Consider the following 23,127-nt stretch of genomic DNA (forward strand, 5'->3'; position numbering starts at 1 on the left):
AAGCTGAGTGGTGTGTGTTGGGTTGGGGTGCTGCAGGGTGGTGGACCCCTAGGAACAGGATGGGGCGACCCAGCTATATTGTGTGCAAGTAAAAAGAGCTCTACAGTACTATTAGGCCTATAAGATTAATTTATATGGGGGATTTGCTGTTTCTGTGTGTTAATGTATATTTGAGGTGTATGTTTTTTTTTTGGTGTGTTTTTTGTTGTTGTTTCCAAACCTTTCCCTTGAGAATTAAAAAATGAAAAGTGAGAACTGGGAAGGAAATTGTGTTGGGAGAGAGTTGAGTTATTGACTAAACTGGTGGGGGTCGAGCATGCAGGCGGCTCGGGCTGGCTGGTCAGGTCTGGCTGAAATTTGATGCAAAAGTCTTTGTATTTTTTCAAGAGTTGTTAATTTGTTAGGCTTTTGGTTAAAGGTGCAACATACTATTTATTATTGAATTACCTTTGATCTAGTTCAGTCCTATTAATCTCAAAAACATATGTAATAATGATCTCTTACCTAGCTTGATGACTGTGGGCATTTTGCTTACTTTTTGTTCTAAATAGAGACGGCATATTGGATGAGGTAAAAATTCAGGAAATGAGCTTTAGATGCCCCCAGATCCTCTGCTAGGTTATGTCCCCCCCACTTCTAAAACCAAAGTGGCGCCCCTGGTCAAAGCTCACGTAGAATTACATGATTAAGAGCAGCAGTAGCTCCTGGGGTGTTTCTCAAAATTAACACTTCCTTGCTCCGAGCATGAAAATTGGAGCACGGGAGGGTCGGAGTATGAGTCCAAATCAAAGTATGCGAAACGGAGCACGGAAGGGACTTCTCGGATTTGTACTCCGTTTGTACATATTTTGAAGCATGCATCTATTCATGAAATTTGCCAAAAACTGATTTCCCAACCCAGAAATGAGAGCAAGGCCTATTTTTTTAACAGCATTATCCCCAAAAGTAAAACAGGAAATGACAAACTTTCGCCAGATAATTTTACTTCTGGGATTATCCCAGCCCTAGAAACAGTATGAAGCAACACAGCCTTTTGTAACAAGGGGGCGGGACTAAACCATTTTTTGGGGGGTAGAATTATGGCCTTAAATGAATCAAAGTCTTTGTCTTTAAATGAGCTATAGAGCAATTGCAAGCTATGTTTGTTTGTATAGAGAGAGCACATGCAATCAATTGTTAACACACTGTTGTATCAGGTTGCGCTGTATTGTTCCCTAAAGTGTAGCATACCTTGATGTATTGACTTGGCAGTGGCATTGTTGGCAACTGATTTATTGTGAAATGATTCTATGCTGTTTTTATATATTTGTTCAGTATTTTGTCAATGGCATCGATTGCACCATCTGGGTGCAAGTCTGGTTGGAATGCTTCATCCAATGCACAGTGCACCCATGCACTTTGCATTTTCACTTGAGTTTATATCATACTTTATCACACTTTGCACAGAGAAGGCTCAACACTGACTTCCTGTGTCTTTCTCACAATAAATCAACACAAACTAGGATTTGTCACAAGAAGCTGAACCTAACACGTCCTCTGTAATTGTAAAACATTTGTAAAACGTTATGTTAACCTTCAGTAATAAATAATAGGCCGCACACCCAAAACCAACTAGTCAAAGGTGCTAGAATCAAAATGCTAAACTGGAAAAAGCCTCAACACACTTCCAGTCAAATGCAAAAATAATAATAATAGAAGTTGAGCTTTTGGTCAGTCGACCTTCATTAGAACATTTAGTAATAAACCATGTATAAGGCATTTGCAAATAGTGTGTTCGCCTAATCATTGTGTTTTTGCAGTCCCTAATTTAAAGTGAGTGCTATTTATACTTTATAAATACTTTGTAAATGTTTTATGTGACCAGTGTAATTCTCACAAAAAGATGGGCACGCCTGCCATTGGGTAGACACTACTTGATAGTACCTGATGCTCCTTAAATTCTTCTACATTGAACAATAATAGTGAAGATATCAAAACTATGAAATAACACTTATGGAATCATGTAGTAACAATTATATTTTAGATTTCTTCAAAGTAGCCACTCTTTGCCTTGATGACAGCTTTGCACACTCTTGGCATTCTCTCAACCAGCTTCATGAGGAATGCTTTTCCAACAGTCCTTCACTCTGCGGTCCAACTCATCCCAAACTATCTCAATTGGGTTGAGGTCGGGTGATTGTAGAGGCCAGGTCATCTGATGCAGCACTCCATCACTCTCCTTCTTGGTCAAGTAGCCCTTACACAGCCTGGAGGTGAGTTGGGTCATTGTCCTGTTGAAAAATAAATTATAGTCCCACTAAGCGCAAACCAGATGAGATGGCATATCACTGCAGGATGCTGTGGTAGCCATGCTGGTTAAGTGTGCATTGAATTCTAAACAAATCAGAGACAGTGTCACCAGCAAAGCACCCCCACACCATCACACCTACTCCTCCATGCTTCACGGTGGGATCCACACATCCACACACCTACTCTGCGTCTCACAAAGACTACATGACTACATGATTCCATATGTGTTATTTCATAGTATTATTTCTTCACTATTATTATACAATGTAGAAAATAGTAAAAATAAAGAACAACCCTTGAATGAGTAGGTGTTTCCAAACTTTTGACTGGTACTGTAAGAATTCAGACCCTTTGCTATGAGACTCGAAATTGAGCTCAGGTACATCCTGTTTCCATTGATTATCCTTGAGATGTTTCTACAACTTTATTGGAGTCAATTGATTGGACATGATTTCGAAAGGCACACACCTGTCTATATAAGGTCTCACAGTTGACTTTGCATGTTAGAGCAAAAACGAAGCCATGAGGTCGAAGAAATTGTTCGTAGCCTATTTGAAGGTCAGTTGGTAATATAATTAAGCTATAGCCTAATAAGTTGTTCCCTGTTACAAATGGTAACAGGAGCCCTGCGCTGCCTAAATAGTGCAATACTGTATCAGCCCACTCAAAATGCCCTAATTCTTCATGACACCCCTAATGCAGGTCCACTGATGTCGGAATTTGCCTACATATTCAATCTAAGTATTTTCTTTTCAAAATGCAATATTTCCATCACTTTTGATGATTGTTTTCTCATTACTCACAAGAAAATCACTAGGTCTACTAAGTTGTTCTGACCAATCCACTGCTCATAACTAGTAGATAGGCTCACTGCTCATAACCTATATCAATCAGCCTTGGTACAGGTGCCTTTCTTAGTAGGCTATAGTTTGCGAACTGTATATTGAACAGACATCAATTCGTTTTGACATCAATTCATTTTGGCAAAACAACTATCAAATCATATGCTGTGATGTTGCAAGGGGCATCAATGGCTGCATCCACAATTTTTATTACGTCAAAATAATTCATTCATTCTGTGTAATCGATTGAAACACACACACACACACACAGACTTGTTAGTGCTTAATGCATTTATTTATGAAGACCTTTACTTCACTTACTTATTTTAGAAGCTGATGATGTCGCCATAGTCTACGACCGGAAGAAACGGGAGGAGAGGAGGTGAGGAGAGGAAACTTGGCAACAAATGCAGTGAAATAAGACATTGCTTCTCCACTAGCGCCTCATCAGGCAAATTATATTTCTCTGGATGGGTTCAGAAGGTGAGGGGTCAGGGGTCAAGGTCAGGAGACCAGGCTGCTCCCGAGGGAGGTGAAAAAGAGGCAGGGGTGGTGAATGATTTCAGAAAGCATAGCAGTTGTCATCTGAGCTCTCAGCAATAGGACCAGCTTTTGGTAGGTGTTCCTGGTGTTTCCTTGGTCTTGTGTCAGTTCACTCAATCTTCTCTTCAGAAGGCAGAGAAGGCCATTCCTCCCTCCACTGCATTACCTAAAAGTAATAAGTAAAGCTGTAAATTATTTACAATTCCACCACAGTGTGGAGGGTATTTGTAAAGCAAGACAAAAAGTTCAGTCCAAAAATAGTATAAACCTCAACTTACTCTGATCTTGCAGCTGTAGGGACAGTGCCTCCAGAGTTCCCGGCTGCTCTTTGTAGGCTTCCCAGTGGCTCTTCATCTCCTGCACCAGGATCCTTTCTTCCTCCTGCAGTCTGTTCACCAACATCAGTCTGTCGAAGATTGCCTTTTTGATGGCGAGATGGCTGTTGCCTGTGAGATGTAAACTCGGAGGTATATAACAGAGCAACAGCAATGAGAAGGTAAAAATGTAATCACAGTAGATACATTCTGCATTCATATACTTACTGGTGCCAAGTCTCTCCCATGGCCGCACAATGTTGTTAGTATTGAGCAGCTCATCCACTGAGCAGCTCTGCCTGCTGTCAAGGCTGCCTTGTGCTCAACAATTTTTCTCTGAATCTGATGCCTCCTCTTGTTGCCGTCTGAATACAACAGGGTGATTGGACGAACTGAAGATCCAGATATGTTACATAACTATAAGTTGTAGAGCTACTATAGAGGCACAAACAAAGAGAGTACAAAGCAATCAACTCCTTTCTAAAGCATTGGTTGTCATGCAGTTATAACATTATAACAAGCCATGCAGAGTTTTGGCTCACAAGGTACTCTGCTGTTTCTGGTGATGTAATTTATTAGTTTAATGAAATGTTTTACATTAGATCAATTCATAACATAGGCCATGCCTATATTTGATCATAAACATGGTATGATGTGTATAACTAATGCATTTTATTTCACAAATCAGTTTTACTGCTTGATTAATAATGTGTTTGAGGTCATATTGTTGTTGGGCCATACCTGTCAAACAGTACAGGTAGTGTTTCCTCTGGTTTACACTGAGGTAAAGCCCCTCAATCTCCTTCTGGAGATGCCCTGTCTGCCCTGTCTGACTATCCTAAAGTGCGGCTGTCAAACATAGGGCATGTTACAAACATAACTCCACTTACATCAATCAATTATGAAGTTGAGAGACAGAAACATTCACTTTTCTACCTGTTGGATTCTGGCTTGAAGTAGAATTTTTCCTGTCATCATATTAGAACATAGTTATTACTTTGCTTGTATGATAATTGTACATTTTTGGTGGTCAATGAATGGTGAATTCGAAGTTTATGTATGGAAAGATACTGAGACAAGGGGAAGTGCAGAAAGTTCATATTTTGTTCAAACATGTTGCTGAATATTAATATTTCTAAGGAAGGAGGCAAATAGCAACAGTTTAGTTTCAGTTCCTGATAAGGCAGGCCAGTTACACACACACTAACACACACACACACACACACACTTCCATGCCCAAGAGAGTCCTAACTTAGGCAGGTCATGACACTACCAGTGAGCGCTTCCAACTGTCTGCTGCAGGGGGACGATATCCCTGGAAAATAATAGACAGGTCAAGGCAGGCAGCGGTCAGAAAACCAGAGGTGGTGCAACGATACCGGACGGCAGGCAGGCTCAGGGTCAGGCGGGCTCAGAGTCAGGACAGGCAAGGGTCAAAACCAGGAGGATGAGAAAAAGAGAGACTGGAGCTGAGACAAAAACGCTTGTTGACTTGAACACAGGTATAAGTACCCAGGGGATAATGGGGACGATGGGCGACACTTGGAGGGGGGTGGAGACAATCACAAGAACAGGTAAAACAGATCAGGGCGTAACAGGATAACCGTACTTCCTAATGGAGACATACAGCTCTCCAGGTTTCTAGCCATTTCCTGAGCCTAGGGCATGACAGTCCACTTACATTTTTTTGCAGAGGAACGTGATATAGAACCTATCTTGCGATTCCTCAGCTACTGGAATGCTGAAGAATGCATTAGCCAAATCAATCACTGAAAAACAACAGCTTCCAGGTGGAACTTGAGAGAGAATCGTCACCGTATTAGGCACAAGTGGTACTTGATCATGTACAGCATCATTAACCAATCTTAAATCTTGCACGAATCTGAAATCCCCTGAGAGTTTTCTTACAGGGAGGTGTGGTGTTATCAGGTGAACTTGGGCATGGTATAACAGCACCCGCCTCCACTAATGCTGTATGTACTGGAATTATGCCTTTTTTCTGCTTCTCTGCTCACCACGGTTGTTGCTCCTTTCATTTTGCCAATGTCTGTCTTCCCTTTGACCCATACTTTGTCTGGCACTTCCTTTAGCCATGGAATCGTGTCATTTGTTTCAGCCACCACCATTACCACTTCGGTGGGGAGAGGTAGTTTCTTTCTTCTGGCTCTTGCTGATGCCCAATAGGGTGAGATTAATTTAGCACTTGAGGTCTCTTCCCAGTAGATTTACTGGGCATGATGATGCATACAGGAATTGATGTCTCAGTTTCCCCGTTTTCCATGCAACTGGGAAGGGGTATGTGAGGGGTTCGAAAGAGGGGATCCCTGATGCGCTGACAGTTTGCATTGTTCTTTTCGAGGGAATGACTTTCAGGGCTGATTTCTTCAGGACAGAGACTGCTGCATCAGTGTCTACTAGGAATGGATTTTTTTCTCCCAGTATCTCAATATTAATTAGTGGATTTTCTGTTGAGAGAGTAGTTTGTTGTAACATCTGTAGGGGTGTTTCTTCTTCTTCATTTTCGGTTTCTGCCTCATCCTATTGTTGGTCTCCGAAAGGGTCATTTACCCTCATGTTTCTGGGAGGTCCATTCCACTCCTCCCTGCCTTCATTTTCTTGGCAGTCTCTGGCAAAATGTCCTGGTTTAACACAGTTATAACACCTCCGACCGTTTCCGACTGTTTCTTCCCGGGGGTTCCCACCTCTCCCCCGTCTTTTCCCTCGTCCTCCACCTCTTCCTCAAGCTCCTCTTCCTCCTCCTCTTCCTTCTTTCCCTCCCCCGCTGTAGCACATCAGCTGCAGTAAGGGCTGTGCCTCAGGTGGGGCTGTTGGAAATTCTGGATAAAGGCTGTTCTCTTTTTTCTTTGCTCGTGTCCTTCTCTCACTTTCTTCTGTTTCCTTTTCTTTGTCTACTTGCTTCACCATTAAACCTTTCACTGTTCTGTCCTTCTATTTCCGTGATTCTGCTTCTCTGCCTCTTCCAGTTTTTCTCTGGCTTCTACAAGTCTCTCTGTATCCCATCTAAAGGGAATGCTCCATTTGTCCATTTAGCCTCTTTAACTGTTTGGTCTAACACCCTATTCCCAAATTTCTGACTCATCGTTTTGGCAGGCCCCGAAATCCGGGGCGACTTGTATTTTCGTTTTTACTACAACACGTTCCCATTCTCTCTTTTTGCTCCCTATCTTGAAACAGGCACACCTGAAGTATAAATCGGCAAAACTGTAGTTGTAAAATACAGCTGTATCCCCCCCCAAAAAAATCTGCATTATTGGCCATATCAATGTTGTATTTTGTGTCTTTGTAATTACATTCTTTCTTTCATAATACAGGGGTTTAGATATTCATTCTTTACAAATTCCTCCTTCACACTAGTGTTCTATAAATACAACACATTCGGTAATTGTAATCTCTCCTTTCAAATCTTCACACACCACCTCACTATTTTCCCAAATTTCATTCACACATCACACAGAATCCTTATAACGTCATCAATCGAAGTCCACGCAGAACTTTCTTAGGTATTCACATTCACACCACCAGCAATGATCTGCAGACAACATAGTAAAACTCATTATAAGCTATTTTTATCGCACTCAAGTTGTTTTGATTATGAGGGGGTCCCTTATGAATTGCTAACACAAAACATTTAGGAACCCCTGTGGTAGCTTATATGATGAGATATGGATGAGAGAAATATCCTTAAAACAATAAAATACAATTAGCAGCCAAGCATCGATCATCATGCTGGTGACATTCAAATAATACCTTCAATATTTATTGGAAATTTGCATCAAGCTCACCACTGTCCATCACTTAACCACCATGAAGTTCATCATTACTTATTTCATCTGCCTATAAACTCTTAAAGCTTTCTCACGTTGTAGTGGTAGTACAACTACAGTAGTAGTGGAAAAAGTACCCAATTGAGTTAAAGTAAAGATGCCTTAATAGACAATGACTCACGTAAATGGGAAGGTCAAGCAGTAAAATAGTGCTTGAGTAAAAGTATTTGGTTTTAAATATACTTAAGTATCAAAATTAAATGTAACTGCAAAAATATACTATTTTTTCCCCGAATAGCCAGGGGCACACTAAACATGCAGACATAATTTAGAAACAAATCATTTGTGTTTAGTGAGTCTGCCAGATCAGAGGCAATAGGGATTATCAGGGATGTTCTCTTGATATGTGTATGAATTGGACCATTTTCCTGTGCTGCTAAGCATTCAAAATGTAACAAGTACTTTTGGGTGTCAAGGAAAATGCATGGAGTAAAAAGTACATTATTATTTTAAGGAATGTAGTGAACTAAAAAAATATATATGTAGTTGTCAAAAATATATAAAGTACTGATACCCCAAAAAATGACTTAAGTAGTACTTTAACGTATTTTTACTTAAGTACTTTACACCCCTGAATACATTGTATCAATGCAAGTTTCTCGCATAATTCATTTGACTGACACAAAAAGATCCCACCATGTCAAACAAACAAATGGTCTGTTGGCAATTACTAAATTGAAACATAATTTCCTGTTTCTATCAGCCCAGTCATGACAATTTTTATGCATTAGGTAATTCATCTGCATGAAATGGTTGGAGGGAAACCTGGTTAATGAGTGAGTTGACATGATGGCACAAACAGATCTGGGACCAGACTAGCATAGAATATTTCCTACCAGAGTATAAGAACCAGTCTAATTCTTCCCCCTCTTCTACATGAACCATTAGACCATTGGTAGCAGTGTTTCTTTGTGGTATGGATGTGTCCTTCTAGCACCACTAGGTGGAAGAACTTGCAAAGAAATAAGGTTGTGGTAACATCTACAAAATCCCTGCACAGAGAAAAATAATACCAACATATTGATTGTGTTCGTTCCATTTGTCAAAATATGTCTGCTGTAGTTATAGAATTACCACGTGGTGAAATTTAAGGAAACTATCGTCTTTCATCCATCTCTTCTGTGGACAGTCCAATGTGTCTGGTCACTTATACATATACTCTGTTTACTTTGGGTTCAAGTTCTACTAGAACAATCCAGAAAATAAATCATTGGATCTATGTGAGGGACACACACACAGACACACAGACTGATCTATAAGTAGCCAAGCTGAGGGCTGGTGGAGGAAAGGCAAGACCAAGCTTATGAACTTACCCCCAGTGGACCAACCCACAAGGCATTGGTTTTCATCTTTGTCCAAATGAAAAGATGAGAGAAAGAGAAAATAAAGGAATTGGAATAGCTGAGCCGAAGGAACGGTCAACCTGGTTTGTTGAAGAGAAGATTTGGGTTAATTCTTCCTATCTGTGTGTCTTGGGGTAAATGTGGAGTGCGGGCCTGTGTGATTTTGATTATCTCCATGTTCGGGTTAGATGGCAATCCTCACTAACTATAATGGCAATAACGGTGATAACCAAGTCCCTACAAAGACTATCAGGACGATCTATTTTATTTTCTAAATCTCTGCGCTCCCTTTTCATTCTCTATTCTGCTGTTTGGTGTAATACAGCAGCCTTGCTCCCACTTCTCTCTCTCTCTCTATCCCTCATCTCTCTGCTCCAGTTAGAGGCACTGCGACACCGTGCTTAGAGCACACACACTGCATCGCCATTCATCCTATTTCTGCCATGGCGTATGCGTGCTGCCAGCCCAGCGCACTGCAGTTCTGTGTTGCAGAGAAGATGCAGGGTGCCTGCCATGCGCTGGAAGGGGGGGGGGGGGGGGGGGGTTGGAGCTATTTATATCAGCGAGGGATGTAAATAGCCTATGCGTGAAGCTATAGGGACCAAAGGCAGTGGATGGGATGAGGGGGATTTGATGAGAGTGAGGATGGTTCAGAGTAGTCAGAGGGTACAGTATTTATTGGTGTCACAGGGTAGTGATGGAGAATGAAGAAGAAGGAAAAAAATTATGTTTGTTGGCTGTATTTTGTTCAGGCTCTATGGATAGGGAGAATATAGAACTGCTGTGTGAATGTGTGTGTGTTCATTTTAGAAAGACATTTCATTCATTCAAACCAAGCAACAGCGCTGAAATGAACCTCAAACTCTCATTGGGCTCATTTCAATAATTCCATTATGGACTGTAATGCACACAACACCGTCAGCTTCAGTAACGTACGCTAAACTGAATTTCTCTCTATCTCTCTCTCTCTCTCTCTCTGTCTCTCTCTTTCTCTCATTCATATATACAGATGCAAGAAAAAGTATGTGAACTCTTTGGAATTACCTGGATTTCTACATAAATTGGTCAAAAAATTTCACAACAATAGACAAACACAGTGTGCTTAAACTAATAACACACACATTATTGTACTTTTTTGGTGTATATTGATTACATAATTTTAAAATTCACAGTGTAGGTTGGAAAAAGTATGTGAACCCCTAGGCTAATGACTTCTCCAAAAGCTAATTGGAGTCAGGAGTCAGCTAACCTGGAGTCCAATCAATGAGACGAGATTGGAGATGTTGGTTAGAGCTGCCCTGCAATATAAAAAACACTCACAAAATGTGGGTTTGCTATTCACATGAAGCATTGCCTGATGTGAACCATGCCTCGAACAAAAGAGATCTCAGAAGATTAATAATTGTTGACTTGCATAAAGCTGGAATGGGTTACAAAAGTATCTCTAAAAGCCTTGATGTTCATCAGTCCACGGTAAGACAAATTGTCTATAAATGGAGAAAGTTCAGCACTGTTGCTACTCTCCCTAGGAGTGGCCGTCCTGCAAAGATGACTGCAAGAGCACAGCGCAGAATGCTCAATGAGGTTAAGAAGAATCCTAGAGTGTCAGCTAAAGACTTACAGAAATCTCTGGAACTTGCTAACATCTCTGTTGACGAGTCTACAATACGTAAAACACTAAACAAGAACGATGTTCATGGAAGGACACCACGGAAGAAGCCACTACTGTCCAAAAAAACCAACATTGCTGCGCGTCTGAAGGTCGCAAAAGAGCACCTGGATGTTCCACAGCACTACTGGCAAAATATTCTGTGGACAGATTAAACTAAAGTTGAGTTGTTTGGAAGGAACACACAACAGTATGTGTGGAGAAAAAAAGGCACAGCACACCAATATCAAAACCTCATCCCAACTGTAAAATATGGTGGTGGAGCATCATGGTTTGGAGTTGCTTTGCTGCCTCAGGGCCTGGACCGCTTGCTATCATCAATGGAAAAATGAATTCTCATGTTTATCAAGACATTTTGCAGGAGAATGTAAGGCTATCTGTCCGCCAATTGAAGCTCAACAGAAGTTGGGTGATGCAACAGGACAACGACTCAAAACACAGAAGTAAATCAACAGAATGGCTTCAACAGAAGAAAATGCGCCTTCTGGAGTGGCCCAGTCAGAGTCCTGACCTCAACCCGATTGAGATGCTGTGGCATGAACTCGAGAGAGGTTCACACCAGACATCCCAAGAATATTGCATAACTGAAACAGTTTTGTGAAGAGGAATGGTCCAAAATTCCTCCTGACCGTTGTGCAGGTCTGATACGCAACTACAGAAAACGTTTGGTTGAGGTTATTGCTGCCAAAGGATAAATAAAGACATGAAAACATATAATTGTTTGTGTGTTATTAGTTTAAGCAGACTATTTATCTATTGTTATGACTTAGATGAAGATCAGATAAAATTTGAACACCAATTTATGCAGAAATCCAGGTAATTCCAAAGGGTTCACATACTTTTTCTTGCCAGTACCAGTCAAAAGTTTGGACACACCTACTCATTCAAGGGTTTTTCTTTATTGGTGCTATTTTCTAAACTGTAGAATAATAGTGAAGACATCACAACTATGAAATAACACATATAGAATCATGTCACTTTAATAATGTCACTTTAATAATGTTTACATATCTTACATTACTCATCTCACATGTGTATACTGTGTTCTATACTATCTACTGTATCTTAGTCTATGCCGCTCTGACATTGCTCATCCACATATTTATTTATCTTACTTCCATTCCTTTACTTAGATTTGTGTGTATTAGGTATTTGTTGTGAAATTGTTAGATATTACTTGTTAGATATTGCTGCACTGTCGGAACTAGAAGCACAAGCATTTCGCTACACCCGCAATAACGTCTGCTTAACACGTGTATGTGACCAATAAAATCTGATTTGATTTGATGTAGTAACCAAAAAAGTGTTAAACAAATCAAAATATATTTTATATTTTAGATTTTTCAAAGTAGCCACTCTTTGCCTTGATGACAGCTTTGCACACTCTTGGCATTCTCTCAATCATCTTCAAGAGGTAGTCACCTGGAATGCATTTCAATTAACAGGTGTGCCTTGTTAAAAGTTAATTTGTGGAATTTCCTTCTTAATGCATTTGAGCCAAGAAACACGAGCAATGGACATTAGACCAGTAGAAATCTGTCCTTCGGTCTGATGAGTCCAAATTAGAAATTTTTGGTTCCAACGGCCGTGTCTTTGTGAGATGCGGAGTAGGTGAACGGATGATCTCAGCATGTGTGGTTCACACCGTGAAGCATGGAGGAGGAGGTGGGATGGTGTGGGGGTGTTTTGCTGGTGACACTGTCAGTGATTTATTTAGAATTCAAGGCACACTTAACCAGCATGGCTACCACAGCATTCTATAGCAATACACCACCCCATCGGGTTTGCGCTTAGTGGGACTTTAATTTGTTTTTCAACTATTTGACCAAAGAGAGTGAAGGAGTACTGCATCAGATGACCTGTTCTCCACAATCACCCGACCTCAACCCAATTGAGATTGTTTAGGATGAGTTGGACTGCAGCGTGAAGGAAAAGCAGCCAACAAGTGCTTAGCATATGTGGGAACTCCTTCATGAGCATTCCTCATGAAGCTGGTTGAGAGAATGCCAAGAGTGTGCAAAGCTGTCATCAAGGCAAATGGTGGCTGCTAAAATATAAAATATTTAGATTTGTTTAACACTTTTTTGGTTACTACATGATTCCATATGTGTTATGTCATAGTTTTGATGTCTTCACTGTTATTACACAATGTAGAAAATAGTAAAATTAAAGAAAAACCCTTGAACGAGTAGGTGTGTCCAAACTTTTGACTGGTACTTTATATATATCACAGGAGGTACCTTAATTGGGGAGGAGGGGCTCGTAGTAATGGCTGGAGTGGAATCGGTGGAAAGGTATCAAACACATGGTTTTCTGTCACGTTTCAGGAGAAGACCCAGATGCAGACAGTGTCGAAGTAACAAAAGTTTATTACTAGAACAGGGGGCAGGCAAAACAGTAATCAGTAATCCAGGGTGGTGTGACAAGGTACAGAACGGCAGGCAGGCTCAGGGTCAGGGCAGGCAGAGGTCAATAATCCAGGATGGTGAGACAAGATACAGAACGGCAGGAAGGCTCAGGGAAAGTAGAATGGTCAAAACTGGGAAAACTAGAAAACAGGAACGAGAAAAAGACAGGAGCAAGGGGTAATCGCTGGAAGGCTTGACGATCAAAACAAACTGGCAACAGACACACAGAGAACACAGGTATAAATACACTGGGGATGATGTGGAATATGGGTGACACCTGGAGGAGGGTGGAAACAAGCACAAAGACAGGTGAAACAGATCAGGGTGTGACAGTTTTTATGTGTTTGATGACATTCCATCTGCTCCGTTCCAGCCATTATTATGAGCCATTCTCCCCTCAGCATCCTCCACTGCCACTGGACTCTGGAACAGTGGAAACGCTTTCTCTGGATTGATGAATCTCGCTTCACCATCTGGCAGTCCGACAGACGAATCTGGTTTTGGCGCATGCCAGACGAATCTTACCTACCCAAATGCATAGTGCCAACTGTAAAGTTTGGTGGAGGAGGAATAATGGTCTGGGGCTGTTTTTCATGGTTTGGGCTAGGCTCCTTAGTTCCAGTGAAGGGAAATCTTAACGCCACTGCATACAATGACATTCCAGACGATTTAGTGCTTCCAATTTTGTGGCAACATTTTGGGGAAAGCTTTTTCCTGTTTCAGCATGACAATGCACCCATGCACAAAGCGAGGACCATACAGAAATGGTTTGTCGAGATTGGTGTGGAAGAACTTGACTGGCCTGCACAGAGCCCTGACCTGAATTGGAACACCGACTGCGAACCAGGCCTAATTGTCCAACATCAGTGCACGACCTCAATAATGTTCTAGTGGAAAGCCTTCCCAGAAGATTGAATGCTGTTATAGCAGCAAAGGGGGTACCAACTCCATATTAATGCCCATGATTTTGTAATGAGATGTTTGGTGAGCAGTTAGTATATTCAGTTGAAGTCGGAAGTTTACATACACCTTAGCCAAATACATTTAAACTCAGTTTTTCACAATTCCTGACATTTAATCCTAGTAAAAATTCCCTGTTTTAGGTCAGTTAGGATCACCACTTTATTTTAAGAATGTGAAATGTCAAAATAATAGTAGAAAATGCTTTATTTCAGCTTTTATTTCTTTCAGCACATTCCCAGTGGGTCAGAAGTTTACATACACTCAATTAGTATTTGGTAGCATAGCCTTTAAATTGTTTAACTTGGGTCAAACGTTTCGGTTAGCCTTCCACAAGCTTCCCACAATAAGTTGGGTGAATTGTGGCCCATTCCTCCTGACAGAGCTGGTGTAACTGAGTCAGGTTTGTAGGCCTCCTTGCTCGCACACGCTTTTTCAGTTCTGCACACAAATTTTCTATAGGGTTGAGGTCAGGGCTTTGTGATGGCCACTCCAATACCTTGACTTTGTTGTCCTTAAGCCATTTTGCCACAACTTTGGAAGTATGCTTGGGGTCATTGTTCATTTGGAAGACCCATTTGCGACCAAGCTTTAACTTCCTGACTGATGTCTTGAGATGTTGCTTCAATATATCCACATATTTTTCCTCCTCATGATGCCATCTATTTTGTGAAGTGCACCAGTCTCTCCTGCAGCAAAGCACCCCCACAACATGATGCTGCCACTCCCGTGCTTCACGGTTTGGATGGTGTTCTTCGACTTGCAAGCTTCCCCCTTTTTCCTCCATACATAACGATGGTCATTATGGCCAAACAGTTCTATTTTTGTTTCATCAGACCAGAGGACATTTCTCCAAAAAGTACGATCTTTGTTCCCATGTGCAGTTGCAAACTGTAGTCTGGCTTTTTTCATGGCGGTTTTGGAGCAGTGGCTTCTTCCTTGCTGAGCGGCCTTTCAGGTCATGTCGATATAGGACTCATTTTACTGTGGATATAGATACTTTTGTACTTGTTTCCTACATAATCTTCACAAAGTCCTTTGCTGTTGTTCTGGGATTGATTTGCACTTTTCGCACCAAAGTACATTCATCTCTAGGAGACATAACATGTCTCCTTCCTGAGCGGTATGATGACTGCATGGTCCCATGGTGTTTATACTTGCGTACTATTGTTTGTACAGATGAATGTGGTACCTTCAGGCATTTGGAAATTGCTCCCAAGGATGAACCAGACTTGTGGAGGTCTACAATATCTTTTCTGAGGTCTTGGCTGATTTCTTTTGATTTTCCCATGATGTCAAGCAAAGAGACACTGAATTTGAATGTAGGCCTTGAAATACATCCACAGGTACACCTCCAATTGACTCAAATGATGTCAATTAGCCTATCAGAATGACATCTTTTTCTGGAATTTTCCAAGCTGTTTAAAGGCACAGTCAACTTAGTGTACGTAAACTTCTGACCCACTGGAACTGTGATACAGTGAATTATAAGTGAAATAATCTGTCTATAAACAATTGTTGGAAAAATTACTTGTGTCATGCACAAAGTGGATGTCCTAACCGACTTGCCAAAACTATAGTTTGTTAACAAGAAATGTGTGGAGTGGTTGAAAAACTAGTTTTAATGTCTCCAACATAAGTGTATGTAAACTTCCGACTTCAACTGTACGTTTATTTCACTTAGAGACCGTGCCAATCATTCTCAAGCTTTTCTCCCATTTTTGACAACAAAGTGTTCTGTTGCCATGGTGAAAATTGGCTTTGTGCTCCAATGTGTCAGCATATTGCTGGGGCTATTGTGTGAGTCATCGCCCACATCGGCTGTTTATTTTTATCTGTCAATATTGCTGTTCGCTTCAGCAAACGCACCGTCTACACCAGATGACTGAGAACAAAGACGATGAGAGAATCAGAGTTATTTTTGGTATCAGAGAAAGCTCTCAAATGGACAAACAGTGCCAACCATACTGTTCAAATGTTACAGCCTTCTTATTAAATAGTGTTTTAAAAATGCCCTCAATCGACACACACAATACCCCTTAATGACAAACTAAAAACTTTTTTATTTAAAAAAAAAAAAAATACATATATATACTGTATATACTGTATATATATATATATATACATATATATACTGTATATATAACAAAAACTTAAATCAGATTTACATAAGTATTCAGACCCTTTACTCAGTACTTTGTTGAAGCACCTTTGGCAGCGATTACAGCCTCGAGTCTTCTTCACTATGACGCTACAAGTTTGGCACACCTGTATGTGGGGAGTTTCTCCCATTCTTCTCAGCAGATCCTCTCAAACTCTGTCAGGTTGGATGGGGAGCGTTGCTGCACAGCTATTTTCAGGTCTCTCCAGAGATGTTAAATCGGGTTCAAGTCCAGGCTCTGGCTGGGCCACTCAAGGACATTCAAAGACTTGTCCCAAAGTCACTCCTGCGTTGTCTTGGCTGTGTGCTTAGGGTCGTTGTCCTGTTGGAAGGTGAACCTTCACCCCAATCTGAGGTCCTGAGCACTCTGGAGCAGGTTTTCATCAAGGATCTCTATACTGAAATGTTTTGCTACCCTTCCCCAGATCTGTGCCTCGACACAATCCTGTCTTGGAGCTCTACAGACATTTCCCTCGACCTCATGGCTTGGTTTTTGCGCTGACATGCACTGTCAACTGTGGGACCTTATATAGACAGGTGGTTGCCTTTCCAAATCAATGTCCAATCAATTTACCACAGGTGGACTCCAATCAAGTTGTAGAAACATCTCAAGGATGATCAATGGAAACAGGATGCACCTGTTCAATTTCAATTTCGAGCTCAATTTCGAGTCTCATAGCAAAGGGTCTGAATACTTATGTAGATAAGGTATCTGTTTTTTATTTTGAATAACTATGTAAAAATGTCTAAAAACCTGTGGTATTGTTTGTAGATTGAGGAGGATTTTATTTTATTTAATCCATTTTAGAATAAGACTGTAACGTTACAAATGTGGAAAAAGTCAAGGTGTCTGAATACTTTCCAAATGCACTGTAAATGTAAATCTGAGACACTTAATATTCAGGACAAAAATATAATTTCTTTGCCTTATCTTTTTCATGATTCATTTGTTGCCTTATTGCAAACAGGATGCATGTTCTGTAAAGGCTTCCTTCTTTTCACTCTGTCATTTATGTTAGTATTGTGGAGTAACTACAATGTTGTTGATCCATCCTCAGTTATCTCCTATCCGGAAACTGAGTTAGCAAGGACGCCTATATCTTTGTAGTGACTGGGTGTATTGAAACACCATCCAAAGTAATTAATAACTGTACTATGCTCAAAGGGATATTCAATGTCTGCATCTTTATGTTTTACCAAAAGGTGTCCTTCTTTGCGAACCATTGGAAAACCTATGTGGTTGAATCTGCCCTTGAATTTCACTGCTCGACTGAAGGACCTTGTAAATAATTGATTTTATGTGCAGGGTTTAAAAAAATATATATATTTCACTTTTATTTAGCCAGGTAGGCAAGTTGAGAACAAGTTCTCATTTACAACTGCGACCTGGCCAAGAATAAAGCAAAGCAGTTCGACACATACAACAACACTGAGTTACACATGGAGTAAAACAAACATACAGTCAATAATACAGTTGAAGAAAATCTTTATACAGTGTGTGCAAATGAGGTAAGAAAAGGGAGGTAAGGCAATAAATAGGCCATGGTGGCGAAGTAATTACAATATACCAATTAGACACTAGAGTGATTGATGTGCAGAATATGAATGTGCAAGTAGAGATACAGTGGTGCAAAGGAGCATGCAAAGGAGCATGGGGTACAGAGATAGTGTCATTTAAAAATCATGTTAAACACTTTTATTGCAAACAGAGTCTATGCAATTTATTATGTGACTTGTTATGCCCATTTTACTCCTGAACTTATTTAGACTTGCCTTAACAAAAAATGTAATTCTACCTTGGCTTTATAGGGTATTGTGTGTAGATCAGTGACTCAAAAACTCAATTTAATCAATTTTAAATTCAGGCTGTAACACAACAAAATGTGGAAAAAGTCAAGGCATATGCATACTTTCTGAAGGCACTGTATGTATGTCATGACCAAATCAGAGAGATACGTAGGAGCAAGTTCATGTAATGCTTGCATGGATTAGCTTTTCTGCAAACTTTTTTGACAAAGTTTCAGATTCTTGCAATGCTACAAAGATGGAGAAAAGGTGCTCTTGAAATTATATGTTTGATATTTTTGTCAAACGATAGATCAGGGTCCAGAGTCCTTCACTTTTATTTGAGAAAACTGTACAACCATAAATATTCATTGTCAGATCCACAGCAGATCTCTTTGTTTCTTGAGACCTAGAACTAGCATCTCTATTTTGTCAGAGTTTAAAAGTAAAACATTTGACGCCATCTACTTCCTTTTGTCTGAGGCAATTTTGGATCTTCACCATTTTTCAAAGAAATTGAACAGCTGTGTGTTGTCTGCATTGCAGTGAAAGTTGATATTGTGTTTCTAAGAGGTAGCATATATAGTGAAAACAATAGTGGTCCTAGAATGGAACCTAGAGGAACACCATAACCAGTGTTGTACTACCACATATTGAGGGTCTCGGGCCTTGTCTCGGTGTCGGATAGAGTTTTACTAGGACTAAGACCATCAAAGTACTTGAGTAGTCGAGGACTGGAGTTGGGAAACACTGCTTCAGATGGACCTGGGGCAGGGTACAGCATGTACAACATAAGTTTGATTTGTCACCTGCACAAGTACCGTGAAATGCTTAACTTGCAAGCCCTGCCCAACAGTACAGTATTCAATATCAAATAGTATAACTAATAATAAACATAGAAAACACAAGAAATAAGAGGAAGCTGCAGTGCATTCGGAAAGTATTCAAACCCCTTGACTTTTTAATTTTGCTACGTTTCAGCCTTATTCTAAAATTGATTAAATAAAACATTATCCTTATTTTTAATTTATTAGAAATAAAAAACAGAAATACCTTATTTACATAACTATTCCAAATCAAATAAAATGTTATTTGTCACATGCGCCGAATACAACAACCTTACAGCGAAATGCTTACTTACAAGCTCTTAACCAACAATGCAGTTTCAAGAAGAATATATTAAAAAAAAAAAGTAAGAGATAAGAATAACAAATAATAGCCCTTATGCACATTCCATGACCGAACGTTCTAAGCATACTTCCTACTGGTGTGGCATACTATAGAACTGAAGTCCGTCTAGTTGTTATCGATGATGAAAACATTATTACCACGATGTCGCAGTTTATTGCTAGGTGTCTTCAGGACTTGCCTCAAATTAATATTAATGATGTACATCGAATTGTTAAATCAGCCTCCAGCTAGCAAGAACGAAAAGGGGTTCAATATGTTGTGGCAGACCAGGGGGTTGGGTCAAGACGTTTACACAGATCAGACACGGACAGAGTATGATTAGCTAGGTTTCAAGGGTGTTTATTGAATAATAAATCAAAAGAAAAGGATAGGTCTCCCCCATGAGACCCTCTCCGGGATACCGTCTTCTGGGCTCCGGGTCTTGCTGTATCCTGTCGGGCACACAAACTCAAACTCCCTCGTCTTAGCTCGGGCACCGTCTCCAACTACACGGAAGTCACCTTCCTTCCCCCAGTCCTCTTCTGTGTGCTGCCCTTCTGGCAGCTTTATGGGGCTTGTACAGCGGGTGAGCAATCAGCCCTTGATTACTCACCAACTCCCCAATCAGCCCCAATTAGTCCTGGGCGGAGAGGCCGTCGAGACCTGGCACGTCCAGCAGATAGAGCTATCGCCTCGTGATGTATACTCCGTCTGTCACCAGGCCTCGACGAGTCTCTCCCTGGTGGCTGACCTGCTGTACGCCACAATGTATATAGGAAGCTACCTAGACAACTATGAAGGTGAGTACCAAGACAGTGACAGATATAACGTTAGCTAGCTACAATCATATTAACCAGCTAGCTAATTTAACTAGTAACTGTAGCTAGCTAGTTACTTCGTAAAATTATGTAACGTTGACAGAATCTACCTGAGAATGTATGTATTTTCGTTAGCTTGCTTAAATTATATTTGCTAGCTAAAAAAATGTTTTATGCATGTCTTCTACACAGTATCTAACAAAGATACATTGACAGGGGAGATCACCGTGAGGGCTGCCTGTCACAGGTCCATGAGGAAGAGGGAAAAGCCGCACAGCATGAGAGCAGGGAAAGGTTATAGATAGCTACTAGAGACCTTGTTAAACATCTCCTGTGGGACACTGACATCATGGTCAAAATGTGTTGGAGACAGTGTCAGCGTTTAATCTTGTCAATAGATAGCTATTAATGATGGGTCCCAATTTAGAATTGCCCACTTAACAGGTTATTTGGTAAAGATCTGTTGATGCGGTGTTTGGTAATTTTGTTACTGAGACACAATGTATTCCTTTATAGTTAAATGAGCCCCTAGTTAAGAAGACTAGACACTACTATGTTTATTGTTATTTATGGGTCGCATCATTCTTGTTTCTCACTTCAGTCTTTCATCACACTTATCTTCACAGATGGTGTTAAAGCACTCCGTACCAGTGATAGAGGTCCAAAGACACTGCTCCTGTGTTGCAGGAAGTGCTCTGTGCAATCATCTGATGGCCCTTCTTTACCAGACAGCACACTACTCTCAACTAAACATTCCTGCTGCACCACCAGTTCACAGCTGCACAGACACAGAACAGCGTTGGCACAAGCCAAGAACACTTTGTGAGTCTATCAATATCCATAGAAAATGCACCTGAAAAGTATTCAGCGTATGTAACAGTAAATCCTGGTTAATTAGGGTGTGAAGCCAGGTCCGGTTGATGTGATAGAGTTCTGTAAACCTACTAACTCGTGTGCTGATGGAATAAGGTAAATTGTAGGTTCCTAGAATGGAAACATTTTCTTATGATTTTTTGTAACCAGATGATAAGCCTAAACAGTGGCGTCTTTACGATGTAATGACACGTTTGGGACAAAGACTGGGGGGAAATATATAATAATCTATAAATCTGTATTTTATTTGAACTTTCGGGCTTGTGCTGTTTCTGGAAAAGTTACATGAGTCTTTGTTATAGCAATCTCTCCAACCTGATGTTAAGATTTTAAAATGTATTGCAGAAGTTCTCTCTACAAAGCACTCAATGGATACATGCCTGACATGGACCTTCTCCGCGTCTCAGAAACGTATGCCAACTTTTCTCCACTTACCGCCCCTCTTGTGACAACAATGGAAATGTCAGCTGACGTGCCCCTGGTTGAGTCCGCCTTTGGGCCAGTGCAAGCTGGCAGTGTGCTGTCCTATCAACTTCCACAGCCAAAGACCCGTGAAATTGAAAAGATTGCCGATGCCCCTTCTCCACCAATACTTCCATTAGATGGCTACAGGCTTCAGTCTTCCCAGTGTGCTTATGTCCTTAACCATCAGGAGCAGTTCCACATCAAGGCATTAGAGACAACCTACAAGATGTCACACAAAGTCGAGGTTGCTACAAGGGAGCAGATCAGCAGCCCAGAATGGCATCAGCTCAGGAAAATGAGAATAACATCCTCTCGTTTCCGAGAGGTTTGCCATGTACTGGGAGAGACCTCAGCTGGCCGCCTAGCTGAGCGGATGTTCAAGGGATCTGGTATGCAGACCATGGAGATGAAGAGGGGGCTAGCCATGGAGCCAGTGGCTGTACAGGAGTACTGCACACTGAAGAATGTTAACTTCTTTCCGTGTGGCTTCGTAGTGCACCCAGATGCCTCGTGGTTAGGATCCTCTCCAGATGGCATCATATTTGATCGCAGTGTGAGACCACACTGTGGACTCTTAGAGGTCATGTGCCCAAATGTACCAAGTTATGTTGACCGCCCTTACCTGAAGATACAGAATGGAGAGCTGAAGTTGAAGAGATCTCATGCTTACTACTGGCAGGTGCAAGGTCAAATCCTTCTCACAGGTTGTAGCTGGTGTGACTTTGTCGTCTGTGCACAGGAGGACATCCTAGTTGAAAGGATATATAAAGATCTACAGGTTTCAAAAACTATAAGAGAGAAGGTTGACCACTTATTTTTACCACTACTTGCACCTGAATGGATGCCCTGCATGGGTGCCAAGTTTAGTGGCATTATGAAAAATAAGTATTGATGTTCTTGTGAAAACTACAGTAGAATAGATTTGTTAAAAAAAACATTTCAGCAAATGTTCAACAGTTAATCAATTTCACATCTCTAACATTGTATTCCATCTTGCATTCTGGCTATTCTGTGTTTATGTGATTTCTTTCCCCCACCCCTAAACTCCTTGCCTAATTAAAGCCAATACAAGCTCCACACAAACTGATATTCACTACAACACAAATTATTGATACATGTCATAGATAAACAAGTTATTGTTTTGCTGCTAGCAAATAAACACATGTACATTTACACTGGCTTGGCCCAGGCTCTGACCAAAGGTCCGTTTTGATAGTTGACCAACAGGCACGCCACTGCAAATAACTGGTTGATGCTGCCTGAGATGGTCAGGGGGATGACTGTGTCAAACAGCTTGTGCTCCTTTACTCTGCGGATCATTCTTTCAACATGCCCTCTCAGCCTGGCAATGGATTGGGTCTCCCTAACCTCATGCGCTGGCATCTGTGTGCGCCTTGACAGAAAGGGCCGGTAGACCTTGCACGGAACAATGTTATCTACGAGAATGCCCTCATCCACCATAATGGCCATGTAAGGGGTGAGTAAGGAAATAATTCCAGACTGCTTGAAGATCTCCTTGTCACTCATAGATCCAGCATACAACGACGACACAAAAGTGACAGCTCCATGTGGTGACTTGTAGGAAGAAAACACCTCACTCTGCAGTAGTAGTGAAGATGGTGTCTGTTCAGTGCAGTCGATC

The 23,127-nt window shown here is 40.9% G+C and overlaps 1 long non-coding RNA gene across 1 annotated transcript; it reads right to left on the minus strand.

Moving 5' to 3' along the window:
* Nucleotides 1–3,478: 3,478 nt before the first annotated feature.
* On the minus strand, nucleotides 3,479–4,317 carry LOC120063890. The gene is made up of 3 exons (XR_005478555.1): nucleotides 4,217–4,317; nucleotides 3,953–4,120; nucleotides 3,479–3,840 (listed from the first exon to the last, which is right to left on the minus strand). It is a non-coding gene; the product is annotated as an uncharacterized LOC120063890 (long non-coding RNA).
* Nucleotides 4,318–23,127: the final 18,810 nt, after the last annotated feature.

This window comes from Salvelinus namaycush, chromosome 19, assembly GCF_016432855.1.
Source record: "Salvelinus namaycush isolate Seneca chromosome 19, SaNama_1.0, whole genome shotgun sequence".
NCBI classification, from domain to species: domain Eukaryota; kingdom Metazoa; phylum Chordata; class Actinopteri; order Salmoniformes; family Salmonidae; genus Salvelinus; species Salvelinus namaycush.